Source organism: Chenopodium quinoa, unplaced genomic scaffold, assembly GCF_001683475.1.
Source record: "Chenopodium quinoa cultivar QQ74 unplaced genomic scaffold, ASM168347v1, whole genome shotgun sequence".
NCBI lineage: Eukaryota > Viridiplantae > Streptophyta > Magnoliopsida > Caryophyllales > Amaranthaceae > Chenopodium > Chenopodium quinoa.
Window position 1 is genome coordinate 5868424 of NW_018742418.1, and position 12381 is coordinate 5880804.

The window sequence follows — 12381 nt, forward strand, 5'->3', positions numbered from 1 at the left end:
AAAAAAAAAAAAAAAAAAAAAAAAAAAAAAAAAAGACATTTCCTAAACTTCTTGTATTCACATGCATCAGAGCTAAATAAACACAATTATACCAGATTTCTAGAACTTAATTACCCCCCATCAATGCATTGCAATTCCCATTAAATTGTCAGAACTTCAAAATTTCATTTATTGCTAATTTTCAGTTGATTATCATCTTATACCCAAAAACTTCATAATACCTTTTAAGACTCTTACCCTTCTCTGCCATTTAATAAGTCAATCAAACGAAGGATGAATTTCTCCATTGCTAAATTATTTCTAACCTGAAAAATACAGTAATTAATTTTCTCCCCAAATTAATCACTAGTAAAATTATTAGCACCTATGATTTTCTCATCAAATCACTATATTACCAATAATATCAGTCAACAATTTGATCTAGAAAGGTAAAAAGATTTAGATTAATTAACCTCTTGCATTGCTTGTGGATTGCTCACGAGGTATGCTAAATCCAGTAATTCTATGTGTAATTTACTAATTTTATATTTTTTTTGTTCTGATTTTTCATTTTTATAGAATTTTTGTAGTTACTTTTCAATTTAAACTAGGATTTTAGAATTTTTTTTTTTTTTAAGTTGGGTTAAATGTTTAGTTGTTATGAAGATTTTTTTTTAAAAAATCTTAATTCTCAAGCACAAATGTAAAAAGTTTTCGTTTTCAACAATTTGTAATTGAATAATTGGATTGCTAGATTAATATGTTCCTTGACAGACTATTTTTTTTTACTACACGTATGAGAATTAGGAATATATGAATCATCCCCTTAAAAGAAAATAAAATTAATTAAAAAATAAAAAGCTAAATAAAATTGAGTTTATTTTTCATTAATTATAATTGCATATTTTTTTTATAAGGGCCTTATTTTTAAGATTAGAACAGGGCCCCGAAAATATTTAAGACGGCCCTGGATTTGATAAGCGAGTTAGAGAAGGGTAAGGAAATCTCATCCCAAATTGCCTTTAATGGGGTATACACTTAATGTAGATGAGTATGTTTTTATGGATAGAATTTGGACCTTAAAATTAATAAGTACACTCCGTAGTAGTTACTACTTCCTCAATCTCTTAAGTTTTGCTCCACTTTCTTTTTGGAGTGTTCCTTTTATTTTGCTTCATACTTCCTCCGTTTTTTTTTTTTTTTTTTTTTTTTGTGTCCTATAGTGATATAACACGCATGCTGATTCAAAATTTTAACCAATAATATCTTTAATTATTATTAACTATAAAGTATAACAATTGACTATCAATAATTTACCCATTAAGAGGGGATTCCAACAGGTACCCACAAGACTATATTTTTTCTTATGTATAATTCACAAACATTGGTCAAAGTATTTTTAATGAATAGTGCCAAAATCTCTAATGGGTCACTTTAAAAAAAAGGAGTGAGTACCATTTATAGATATAGGGACCACTATTTTCCTCTTACAAACAATATTTTGGCCAACCATTATTCTCTCTTATCAACTTTATACGACAAAAAATAAATAAAGTGCATGAATCTAATAAGGGTGAGCATGGGCAGGTACCCGAACTGTTAGTGTTAACGGTTCGGATACCCGATAACCATTATCACTAAAAATGATATCCATAAATCGAACCGATAGGTTCGGGTACCTGGACTTTAATTTGGGTACCCGAATTTTCGGATTGGTTATAGTGTAGCCAATATGATACTCCCTCCGTCCCATAATACTTGGGACGTCGGGGTGGACACGTAGTTTAAGAAAATTACAAGTGCGTCTATTTAAAATATTTGTTTATTGTATAAAGATTCTCTTTTGTATTTTTATATTACAAGAAAACAATAAGTGGGGTGAGAGTGGTAGGTGAGGAGAGAGAAAATGTGGGAAAATATTTTTTAATTAGTGGTCTCATTCCGTATTTAGTAACGTGTCAAGTATTGTGGGACGGACGAAAATGGGAACTGTGTCAAGTATTATGGGACGGAAGGAGTATCCAATAATGATAATTAAACTTAATACTCCGTAATAATTTATGATATTATTCAACACTAATTAACAACAATACCAAATTATCTTGACAAAGTTATTAATTATATTACTAATCATTCATATTATGAAGTAAAGTTACAGTTTACATTTTGGATAAATAGATTTAAGTAGGAAAAAAAAAATTGGTTATCGGATCCGATTGGGTAACCGTTAATTTTAAAGCTAAGTGATACCCAATAACCATACCCGATAATATATTATCGAATCAGGTACCCAAACCGTTAATGTTATCGGATCGGGTACCCTAAATTTCGAATCAGTTATGGATTGGGTTTTTAGGTTTTCGATTTTTCGGATAGTTTTGCTCAGCCCTAAAACCTACACATATGGCCTATGGGGCAAAAAAAAAGGGATGGAGGGAGTAGTTGTTTAGTTTGACCAGTAGGGCTATGCACTGATCCAAAACCGGACCGGAATGATCCCAAATGCAAGGACCGGAGATCGGACTGGAATCAACCATTCCGGGTTCAGATCTGGATTTGTTTATTCTTGTCTGTTCCGGTCTTGGACCGGATGGATTGCTTAAACCCCCTTTTATTCCATGCCTTTTCACATTTTTATATACATTATATTATTTTTTTTCTTCCTCCTATAAAGTATCATTATAAAAGTACTAGTATTAAAATAATAAAAAATAAACAAATTTGTAAGTATTATTATGAAACAAATCTGATTTGATTTTTATGCAAACAAATGTCTAAGTTCTAACATTACAAAGTACAGACCAAAAACAAAAAAATTGAATTCGAATTTCCTCAAAAAATATTGAAGAAAAAAGAGGGAAGAAACACAACGGAGTGAGCGGACAAGTGGCTGGAACGGTCCGGCGATGAGGGGCTGGAGGCGGCATAGAGTGGTGGCATGCAGATTGAGTTTGAGAGAGGAGAAGAGGAGAGTTAGAGAGTAATACCCCGTATTTTTGAAATGTATTTGCTAATTAATTAATTCATATTATCTAAAAAAGGTATTTTAGTAATTTATTTTACTATTTGAATTTTGAAGCCAAAATGATATTTGAAATTTGGCTCCAAAAGTATTTTAAAACTTAATTATTATTTTGGATTTTGGATAAGATTTATTATCCATTTATTTTATTTTAAAAACCGGATTATTTATATATATTTCGGATATTTTAATTAAGCAAAATTATATTTTATTATTTAATTAGGAGGTCCAAAAATTCTTAATGATTGGCTAGTAATTTTGGATTTTCCTAGTGTGGAAAATCTGATTTTCTTAGTTAATTTATTTAGTGAATAATTGGTATTCTCTTAATTAATTATTTTATACAATATATATTATTTACATAATCATTTTTAATCCTTAAAATCTAGCAAAATAACTTCCGAAATTCTACTAAAAAGGTCCGAAAGTTTGAGCTATGGAAGCTCAAAAGTTTCGGCCATCTTGATTGATTTTGGGGAGATTTATTTTGGTAGTTTATCTTTTTAATTATCTTCCATAATTCTATTGCTTTTCCTTAATTCTTATTTTCCATCTCCTAAATATTTGATCATCTTATTTTCCTACTTTATATCATCCTTGATTATTCTTCAAGCAAAGCCATTTGCCATATTATTTTTCACGACAACACACTTTTCATAAATCAATTATTGCTTAGTCACATTAATATTAAACTTTCCATAATTCTTTAACTCTCTTCTCCAAGTAATTTCCTTAATTATTTTTACCATAATTCTTCCTACATTCTCCTACCGTAATTCTTGCATAAGCTAGCCTATAAATACCCCATGAATCACAACTAAACACTCACACCAAATTCTCTAATTTCTCTCTTAATCTCTCTAATTCTCTCCTCTCTTTCTCTTGCTTTTACATGACCACCACCACCAAACACCACCTCCACCGCCGGCTACCACCTGTCGCTGACACCAACCACCGCCGCCACCTCAGCCGCCCCTCCTTGCCGCCACCTTTCTTCCTCTTTTCCTTGGTTTTCAACCTCTTCTTCTTCTCTTTTATTAATTAATTATATTATAATTATGGGGGTTTTATAAAAATTATTATGAGTGTTTTTAATTAAATAAAATCAGTTCATTCTTCAAGTTTATGAAAAATAATTTATTAGGTTCATGTACATATAGTTGGGGGGTTTTATTTTAATTGTTGTGATTATTTGTTAACCTTATATTGAATAAGGTTATATTTAATTGTAGGGTGTGTTTGACAAGAGTTCTTGAGGTCCCTTTTTGTAAGGATCAAGGTACGTTTAGGTGGCTAGATACCTTCAAAATTGATTGGATTGAATAAGCATGTTTTATATAAGTTTTATGATGATTGAATTAAATTGAATTATAATTTATGAAATAAAGTATGTTTAAATAATTGGTTTTAATAAATAAGTTTGAAAGAATGATTTTATATCATGTTTTGAATGATTAAATTATTTATCATGTTTTAAAAGGTTTAAGTTTGAAAGCATGTTGAATTAAATAAAAAGGAGGTTTTGAATTGTTTTATTTAAAGATTGGAATTAATGATTTAGAGAACATTTATTGAGTTGTTTATAAAAGCTTTAAAAGCATGAATATTGTATTAATCCCACTATGCGAATTCATTGAAAACTATGTACGTTGTATGACCTAGTCTTTCCTCAAGGATATTCTTTCAACATAAAGATACTAGCTTGGGGGTGTGCACACTTAGAGAGGAATTGAGTTTTTGAAAAGAATTGATTTTTAATAATCACTGTTATTGAATTATTGAGTTAATGGAATTATATTGAGTATATTGTGAATTGACTTTAAAATTATGAGTTTGAAATTATTGAATTAATTATTGGAATTGGATTAAAAGCATGTTTGCTAATAAATTGAATTTACTTATCTTGCACCTATCGTACTTAGCATATTTTGCCAATTCATATTTCTTATTTGTTTTGGTTCACCCTGTTTACCTTAATGGTAACCAATGTTGACTATTTTTAGGTGAAGTCAATAAATGAGCATTTTGGGAGTCCCGGGATATGCTTCACCTAGATCTAGGAATGTTGGTGTTTGTTTCTATTTTGAGTACTCATAACATCGGTTACTATTCTTATTAAGTATTAATAAAGAATGAGTTTGAGTTTCCGCTGCGAAGTTGTAGTTTTAATTAGAAGTTTGAGTAGCCTTGCGTAATCACGCGTTGGTAATACGCCTAAGTCTATCTCTACGGTATAAATATATGTATTATACTAGTATTTCCGTAAATGGAGATTTGGGGGGTGTTACATAGAGTGTGCTTGTTGTCCTCGGCTCGTGGTCGCGGTGGCTCGTAGCTTGTGGTTGCGGTGGATGGTGGCTTGTGGACGGAGTTTTTGACGGTTAGTGATGAATGGTAACTGGTGAGAAGAATTAGAGTGAGAGAGAGGTGAGTTAGAATGAGAAAGTTAGTGAGAGAAAGAGAAATCATCAGGAAAGTGGCGGCTATGTGGGTTTCATTAAGAAATTAGGGTTAATAAACTCATAAAGGCCGACTTTTTTTCCCAAAAAACATAGTTACTGGGTTCCGGTCCAAACCGGTTTATTCCAATTTTTAACCAGACCGGAAACCTGAAATCCCTATTTCCTAAGGACCGAGGATTGGACCGGAATCTGCCGATCCAATTATGATCCAGTCCCGGTCTAGGTCCAGTTTTGCACACCCCTAAGTACAAGTGCTATATTTAAAAAAAAAAAAAATTGTAGTCCCTTTCAACTTATTATCATTCCTTGAATGAGTGAAGATTATATCATTATACTTTCTTTGTTTACTTTTTACTCCGTAGTTATACACATTATGATTAGTTTTGAACATTATTCTTATGAAGTGATTCGTTGGACATGGGCCGCACTTGTCACCAAGAGTAGATAAAATACTCTTCACAAATTCAAGGAGTTTCACTTCAAAATCACATGGCAATAGGATGAGTATTCCCTTAAGCCTTATAAAGCGTTCAACTCTCTCATCTTTTATTAATTTGGGACACTTAGCTTACATGTGTTGTTTTGAAAGGTTATACCTCAACACTCCCCCTCACATGTAAGATCCTATTTAATCCAATCACATGTGATGTTTCATGCGGCTAACTTAAACCGTCAAAGTGCATTTTCATACTCCTTCTTACATGGAACCATTCAATTTGATCTAAAGTACATTACATCCATTAAAAGTCCTGAACCACATGTGGATCTAGCTCTGATACATTTTAAATGCGGGTCTGAGTCGCACCTGTCACCAAGAGAGATAGTTCACTTTATAAGTCCAAGAAGGTTTCTTCCCAAAACCATTTGGTAATAGGACTTCGTAGCCTCTTAGCCTTATAAAGTGTTTATCTTTTTATTAGTGTATAATAATAATAATAATAATAATAATAATAATAATAATAATAATAATAATAATAATAATAATAATAATAATAATAATGAAATTTTGTTAGAAAATACCTTTTAATTAAAGCAACTTTTTTTTCAAGAAAAACCTTATAAAATTTACTGGCAACTTAGAACCTTATTGTAATTTTTTTTGTTGTTGAAAACAACCAAGTACCTCTAATTCACTTAATTAACCTCTATCTTTTTCTAATTACCCTCTAACTCTCACTTAACTATTTAATAATTAAATTCTTCAAAATAAATTTAATAATTAAATTAATTTATAAATTAAAAAAACAGATAAAGACCACCACCCCACTACCAGCTAGCCACCCCCTCCCCAATCTGAGCCGCCGCCTAGAACCCCCAACTCTCGGTGACCAACTTACACCACCGGCTAACCCCCCCTCCCTTTCCCCTGCTGCGACCACCCACCCCTCTCTGAACCCTAACCCCGACAGCCCTTCCCCTTCCTTTCCCTTGCCATTTCAACTTAATTTCATAGAACCCTGTATTCTTTCTCCTATTCTTCCACCAATTCATTGCATATTTCTTCAATACAAACCATAATCAAGCTGAAATTTCAAAACTTCAAAAAACCACCAATTCAATTAACACAATAAATAATGCTTGCTAACAAAAATTATCACAAAGAAAAGGCCCTCCGTCAAAAGTAAGCTTCTTTTGGGGTAGTTGTTGTATTTAGCACAAAACATTAGGGAACTTTGGGATCAATTTCCATAGTGATTACCAGAACAAGCAGAATATCGGAGGATGTTAGTTGTTGGGTGTAATACCCCGTATTTTTATACGTATATTAACTTAAACAAGTATTTCTTAAAATATTTAAATAATTCAAAATGAATTATTTATGGTATTTCATTAATTTAAAAAGAATTATTTTAATTAAAAGTTTATTTTTAATAATCTTGAAAATATTTTATTTCATGATTTGGAAATATTGGGGCATATTATTTTATAAAAAGAAAATTTTAAAGTCAATGAGTTTTTAAAGAAAGTTAAAATACTAGTTTGACTAGGAAAGGGAACATTAAGGAATAGTAAGGGAATTTTAAGTAGGAGGGTTATTAAGAGATGGTATAAATACCCACCATATGCCTAAGGTGGAGTGCACCCGAAGGTAAACTCTCTCTCTCTCTCCTCTTATTTTTTTCCCCTTCCCCTTCCCCTTTATTTTATTTTATTTTTGTTCCAATCACCACCCACACACATCACCACACACACGCACACCGCCGCAGCCACCAGCAGGCGCCGACGACAACAGTGGCACCACCAGCAGGCGCGCAACAACAACCCTGTTGTGGTGTTGGTGCTGGGTGTTCGAAAAAAATTATTATTCTTTTTTCTTTTTAATTAAATCTACCCTTAATCTAATTATTGTTTTTGGGTTTTGTGATGATTTTATGGTGTTTGATGATAAGTATTATGTATATAAATTTTCAGATTTGGTTTTTCATTAAAAAGCCCCAAATTGAAAACCCTAGGTTTCTAAATTAATGTTTATTGATGGAAATTATTTATGGGTGATTTAAATTATTGAAATAGGTGTTTTAAAACACAATTATAGCAATTTCAAATGATTTAATAAAGCTGGAATTTTTATATATAAACTGTGATTAAGTTTCTTGAAAGGATTTTTAATTACCCATTAATTGGGAATAAAAGTAAGGGTTTTAAACTAAATTTCAGCTTGTTTTAGAGGGTTTATGAGTGATTTAAAGAGTGTATATATTGCTGGAAATTTTTGTGGAATATGTATTAATGCCTCTTTGTAATTTTGTTTTGTAGGAATTTTCCGAGTGAGTGATTTTATTTAGTCGTGGCGATTTTGAGATCATATTCAAGGTACGTTCGCGTACTTGATAATTATTTAAATATGTAGAAGCATGTTAGGCTTTGATAAATTAAATCCAAGTAGTATCATGATAGGTGTTGGTTGGAATTTGTTGATTGGATTGATGTTGGTAAATGATTTGTGATGTATGCATTATTTATGACGAATTAGTGATTGGAATTAATTATGTTGGCATGTTGGAATATGAACCACACTTTTATTATTGGCATGATAGAGAGAATGTTTAATTAAACTAAATGTTTAATTTGGTTTGGAATATGAAAAAGAAATTTTATTATGGTTCATATAATTTTTATTGATGCTATAAGCATGAGGAAGGAGCTATTTTAGTGTCTTAGTACACAGTAATAAATTATATTGCGGTGCCTATGTGCACTTAAGTGTTTCTAATACCGAAGGATAGGATTTGCGGCGCATTATGCGTTTAAGGTGTCTTTGACACCGAGGTGGATTAAAAATGGTTCAACGATTAAATGTATGTGGTCACTAATTATTCAAGAATTAAATTGGTATGTTTGATTGCTTGAATGAATTATAATGTTTGATTGTGTTATGGTTGAGAGTCATCACTAAGTATAATAATATGTAAAGCAACGTAAAGTGAAAGAGATTACGCACCAAAACTCTTGGAATGTATATACCTTGAGTATGAACATATGGGGGGAGTTATGGGGTTTTATATTTAACCATGACTTTTACTGGGAGTACAAGACGCTGTATTTTCCTTTATTTATTTTATGCGCAGGACGTCCAGTCACTTCATGTGACATTTGCCTACCCGGTTAGCTCTCAGTGTAGTTTACCTCAATTTATTTGGGGCAGAGATTTGGTGGAAAAACCGTTCAATGCGTAATCAAATTAAATAAGCAATTCATTTATTTATTGGTTGGTCGTTTGGTATGTTGTATGCTTGTAAACAGGCGCAACAAGATAAGTTGTGTGTTGATAGGATGAAAGCATGATAGTGTGTTTTTATTACGCTTATGTACTCAACATTGCTAATTGTGTGTTGTATGTTTGTTTGGCCTTGTCTTTACCTTGGCCCTACGACGACCCATTTCTAATGGCGAGTAGTGGGGACAAGTAGAGAGAAGTTTTTCAGGTGACGAAGCACACTACAAGAAAACAGCTTGATTCCGTCGGAAAATGGTCTTCCGACGGAATTCCGTCGGAATTAGTCTGTCGCAAAACCCTTTATGGGAAATTCGACCTTTTCCGACGGAATTTCCGTCGGAAGGCTAGTTTTCGACGGAATTTCCGACGGATTTAATTCTGTCGGCGCATATTTTTGACTTTAATTGAAATTCCGTCGGAGTTGGAGAGGTTTCCGACGGAAATTTCTATCAGAAGAGGTAATTCCGACGGAAATTTCTGTCGAAAAAGTCAATAAAAAAAACAAAAACAACCCCGCCCCTAACCCTTACCCCACCAGATCCACCACTGCCCACACCCCTGCTCACCACCCCAACCCACCCCACCGCCACTCCCTAACCCACCACCCCTACCTACTAGAACGTACCACCGTAACTCAAACCCACCCCACCACCGTAATCCCATTAGCCACCCCCTAACCCACCACGACCACCACTGTACCCTAACCCACCACCAGATTCCCCACCCAACCCAAACCCACCCAATCCAGATCTACCACCCAAATGAACCCCACCCAAACGAACCCAGATCTACAACCCTAACCCTAACAAATTCGGCCGAACCACCCATCCTAAGCAAACCACCCCACCACCCCTACCAAACCACCTTAACCCCCACTAACCCGTAAACACCCATCAACCGTCCAAAACCCGTAAACACCCCACCAAAACCCGTAAAACCCTTAACCCACTAGAGCCACCACCTTAACCAACCTAACCCTAACCCACCCAACTAAACCATATATACCATCTAACACTACAAGAAAACAGGCCATTTCCAACGAAAATATTCCGTCGGAAAACACTGTTCCGACGAAAATTCCGTCGGAAAGGGTTGTCGGAAAACCTGTTGTAGGAAAATTGACCTTTTCCGACGGAATTTCCGTCGGAATAGTGTTTTCCGGCGGAAAATCCGTCGGAATTGTTCCGTCAGAAGAGGTTTTCCCGAGCACCGGAAAGTTCAACGGAAATTACGTCGAAAGCTGCAAAAAAAAAAAAAAAAAAAAAAAAAAAAAAAAACAACCTAGCACCACCTCTAACAGCCCCAACCCCCCTAATCTAGCCCCAACCACCCAGATCCACCAACACCGTACCTAAGCCCCACCCACACCAAACCGAAACCACCGACCATCCCAAAACCCCACCCAAAGCCACCCCAATAGCAGCCATCCAAAACAGCCCCTACCACCACCCAAAGCCACCCCTACAAAAACCCCACCCACACCACACCGAAACCACCCCTACCTAAACCCCACCCACACCAAACCAAAACCACCAGCACCAAACTCACACCAGCCCCCACCCCACCCCACCACCACCGACACCACCACATACCACCACCATTCCAAAAATTCAGTAAAAGTCGAAATTAACCCAAAAAATAGGAAAATCAACTCCAAAAAAACCGAAAATTAACCCCAAAAATACGAAAATTAACACAACATAATAAAATTATACCACACAAAAAAAATCAAAATCAGATCTACATATTAATCAAAATTTCAATAAAAAAATTTAACAAAAACGATAATTAACCAACGAAAATTATAAGAAATAAATAAATATACAATTTTATCATAAATTTTATAAACTAATATTATAATTTCATACAAAATTAACTAGATCTACACTAAACCTAAATTACAAGATCTAAAAAAAAAAAAACCTTGAGACTGGTGGCTCGCGACGGTGGTTGTTGTTGCCCCGGTTTGTTGCGGTAGATGATGGTTGTGGTTGTTGGCTTGATGTTGGTGGTGAATGGAGAGAGAAGAGGAAAAAGACAAGAAAATGAGAAGGAGACCGAGAAAATCAGATGAGGGAGGGCAAGAGAAGGAGAAGAAGACCAGGGAGAAAAAAGGAAAGAGAAGAAAGAAGAGACGGAGGAGGAGGAGAGAGAAATAGAGGAGAGGAGAAAGAAATAGTAGAGAAAGAGTAGGAAGAGAAGGAGGAGGAGGAGGAGAGAGAAAGAGTAGGAAGAGAAGGAGGAGGAGGAGGAGGAGGAGGAGAGAGAAAGAGTAGGTAGCTAGAGAAAGAGAAATGAGAAGGAAAGAGAAAGAGAAACGGTGGTTGATGTTAGGGTTTGTTTTTTTTTTTTTTAATATCATTATATTCCAACGGAATATTCCGTCGAAAATTTCCGACGGATTTTATTTCCATCAGAAATTTAATATTCCGCCGGAATATTCCGTCGGAAAGCCCATATATTCCGACGGAAATAAAATCCGTCGGAAATTTCCGACGGATATCAAATCCGCCGGAATTTCTAATTTTTCCGACGGAAATACGTGTCCGTCGGAAACTGTCCGTCGGAAATCGGCCTATTTCTAGTAGTGTAACCCCACCAACCTAACCCTAACCGAATCCCGTCACCACCCACCACACGCACACACAAAAACCACACCCACCACCACCACCAAATCCTATCACCACCCACCACACGCACACACAAAAACCCCACCCACCACCGAATCCCATCACCACCCACCACACGCACACACTAAAACCACACCCACCACCACCACACGCACACACATCAGCCACACCCACCACCACCACCGAATCTCCTAATCTAAAATTTTTTAAAAAAATAAAGAAAAATAATTCAGAAACAAAAGCAAAAAATTAAAACATAAAACATACCTTAAATTGAAATGGATTTCGAATTTCACCACGAAAACGGTTTAACAAGGCCAAATTCAGCCATGAAAAGTCTAGATCTAGGCTTTTAATGGTCGAATTTGGCCTAAAAAACCTTTACAATAATCAAAATAAAATCAAAGGTGGTGGTGTTGGTTGCGTCGCGACGGATTTTCGGCAGTGTTGGTGTGACATACTGTGGTGTTGGTGTGAGAAGGAGGGGAAAGAAGAGGAGAGAAGAAGGATGCGAGAAACTGAGAAAGAGAAGGGGAAGGAGAAGAGGAAAGAGAAACTAGAAAGAGAAAG